This window comes from Cupressus sempervirens, chromosome 1 (assembly GCF_028749045.1).
Source record: "Cupressus sempervirens isolate cs-2001-9-10 chromosome 1, ASM2874904v1, whole genome shotgun sequence".
NCBI lineage: Eukaryota > Viridiplantae > Streptophyta > Pinopsida > Cupressales > Cupressaceae > Cupressus > Cupressus sempervirens.
Window position 1 is genome coordinate 478,933,673 of NC_143118.1, and position 3,755 is coordinate 478,937,427.

Here is a 3,755-nt window from a genome sequence, read left to right on the forward strand (position 1 = left end):
TGTCATGTTTATGTCATATTGAAATGTTTTACCTCAAATTTCATATTATTTATAACTTTAACATCAACTCTATGTTGCTCGACACATACTATTTGTAATGCTCGATCATTATTGTTCTTGTTGCTGCAACTTAGTCTCAACTTACTTGGCTCCTTATTCATAACTCAGTATGTATGTGCACTGACTACTTGATATACATTGTACTTGGCTTATACTGAAAATACTTAGCAACCAAAGACTTTCCCAATTCCTATGGAACTGAACATATAAATGTTTATTTACAAGTGTTTATATAACTCAACCTATAGATAGTAGCTCAATCGCAGTGATAACATCTAATTATTCCTTATATATGACTAAGTGTTTGACACTAATAGACTACAATATCTAGAGATACTATTAAAATCCCCCTTTGAAATTAGTGGAATTTTTTTTTTGTCATGATAACATAGTTATAAAAAAAGAATAAGAGTATTGCTCCTAAGCCTATAACATAGTTCTTATAGAATGTCAAAACTTTTGCTAGCTAAACAATATAACAATACATATAGTACATGACTCTAAGTAGTTTGATTATATCTTTATCATACCAGAACTATCTTTTGAACTTTGAATCTTGTATATACTCCTTGATCTCATCATTTTTCCATTTTGTATGTGATCATCATTATTACATTCCCTCTTTTTTTTATCACTTATGGTAGTTGCTAGGGTTTGAGTGGGTGGAATCAAATCATATTTGTCAATGAGTGGTTTGTATATTTGGTTGATCATGGAAAGAAAATAATCCCATGTGGTTCTAGTTGATTCTAAGACATGAATATGTAGTTACAATTTTACTGCTAAGTCAATTAAACTTTCAAAAATTAAAAGATTATGATCTATTTGGATTAGATCCTTTGCTTAATTCAACTCTTGTTGCATAACTTCTAGATGAGGTATCAACATTTTCTGGATGGAGATAAGTTTGGACCACATGCTACTATTAGCTATTTGTAATTCAACCAATTTTCCTTTTCCAACCATCAATTTATTTTAATGCATTATGTTAGATTATGCTAAATGTGAGATTGAGTTGCCTAATTGCTTCATTTTAGCTTTAATTTATTGTATGTTTGCCTAAAAATCACTGGAAAATATTGGCACATCATATAAGATATTGTACAAATGTCGAATCTTGTGTACAAGCTCTTCTATATTTTGTTTACATGTTTCTAATTCTACCTTCCACTCTAGAATGACTATAGAAATTTTCTCTATAACATTATTCTCAATTTTCTTTGCTAACTATGCCATTAATTTATCATCCACTTCAATATCTACAACATTTATTTGTTCAACAATTTTTTCTAAATGGGAAATAATAGGGGCTTTCCCATCATTATTTTGTACATCAAAAGAATAAATAAATATGTCTTTTATATCATGCAATAGTTGTTTTTGTCAATATTCTCTTTTCATTTCTTCTTGCTTTTTCCTCTTTGCCAAAATATCTTGTACAATGATAGTTTGTTCAAAACTGAGATTTGTTATTTTGTCATATCAATTAATTCGTCTAAAATAACATTAATATATAGATAATTATCCTTTATTTCTTTACCTTTAGTTGGATTCTAAGTACTATTGCGAGACACTACTTTGGTAGGAGTAGGTGATGGGGTGTCACAAATTAGTCATGCCTAAACTTCAATGCTTCAAATAAAAATTGTAGCACTCAATACTATATTTTCCTTCTATTTATCTATTTCCTTATTTTCCTCAATTTTAAGTCCGAAAACATTTTGTCCTTCTTGATTTGTGATAGAAGTTTCTGAACTAACTTCTTTAACTGATTACTCTGCCTCTTTCTTTTCTCCTTTAGCATCTAAGGAATTCTTTTACTCATCAACTAGTGTGTCATGTGTGGTGGCATGTATAGACGATATGGTTCCTTTTGGGATCAACACACCTAATCTTTCTTCATCATTGTAATCATTTTCAATGGTCATTTAATCCAATAATTGTTCCTATTCTACTCCTTTATTGGTTAAGCCAAAAATTCTTTTCCATAATAGTTCATTTTTCTATACTACATCTTCAATCTTATTCTGAAGAATCATAAAAATTCTGAATTTAAAAAGAAAAATTAGTTCCTTTACTTCTCCAAAAATGTTGTCTTTTGATATTTTGACAACTCAGGCATAATTTTGGCCAAAGTGTCTTCTCCTATTTGTTTCTTTTCCCATCGACATCTCCTATCTATTCTACTATACAAGTCAATTGGGATCTTGTTTTCCAATTAAGTAGGAGCCAATTTATTGTTAGCCATCATATCTATCTTGGCCTCGTATACTTTGGATTTGTCATTTTTATTCATTGTATCATATTTAAAAAATCTAAAACTTGATAATCATACAGAGCTTCTAATGTCAACATATACCTCATCAATCTTAACTATCCTTTTCTTTGAAGATGGCTTGACACTAGTTGCCACCACCTTGGTTCTTGGTTTTTTGTGTACAAGAGGAGAGAGGGGTACCACTAATGGCTTCTTTGTAACCTCCTTTTCTTTAGACTTTGTGATTTTCTTAGTTTTATCCTTCTTCAATGGTGGAGTGACCACTACTAGCACTTTATCCTGATCTCCTTCTCCTTCTTCCTCTTCCTCATCACCACTAACTTTATCTTCATCTAATCCAAGACCTTGTGTAATCTTTTAAGGTTTATTTTCTTTGCTTTGGGTACCTATCTTCTCTTCTTGGTCTTCAATCATTTTCTTTCTCTTCTTCTCTTTTGAAGCTATTTTGATGTTGAATGTGATTGTTTCCTTAACTTCTTCTTATCTCCCAAAAGGTTCTACTTCTACATCATTTTTTTTTCTTTAAGTAGGGCATTAATATTTTCACTCACATTGTCACTATCAACTTAATAATCAAATAGTTTAAGCCATGATTTCCTAGACTTAACTACCTAAACAAATGTATTACCTATATCTACCAAAAAGCATAAATCATTATAATGTTTTATCACAAATGCTATTGGGATCCTCATTCTTTTTCTCATATTTTGTTTGAACTCCTCAAAATACATATCCATAAAATTATAAATTTTTTTCTCTCAATTGAGTTATGTATTCACTATTTTTTCGCGTGACATGTTTGCTTTGCTCCCAAACAATATTCCCAATAGTAGGAAAATAATTCTAAACATAAAAGAAAATGCACATTATCAATGATCCAAACTTCGCATTGAATTTTTTTCCTTCTTGATTGATGTCAAGTTCCCTTTCAATTGTAACCTTTTCATCTTAGCAAGATCATATTCATGATCCTTCATAACAGTCTTCCATGCTTGGTCAACTACCATACATGGAACACTATTCGGTCTACTTGACTGATAAAATTTGTGAGAAATTTCTCTCACTACAAACTCAATGACTAGATTTGTAATAGTAGAGATGGACATCCCTCATCCATTCCATTTGGCTTTTGTGTTAGCCTCAATTTCTTATTGGCTCAAACAATGCATAGTCTTCTTCTTAACCAATGTTGATACCTAGTAACCTTGTGAATTATTTTCTTTTTTATCTCAATAGGTCTATTTTCTAGCCACAAATTCATATCATGGATTCTTCTTAGCACTTCCTTAATCCATTCAATTTTGAAATTCCTTGGAAAATCTAGGCCACAAGTTAACCATTTCCTCACAACAATTTTGAATTCATCTTTAATACACCTTCACATAATTTCTAATATGCCTCACGAATCTCATAATCA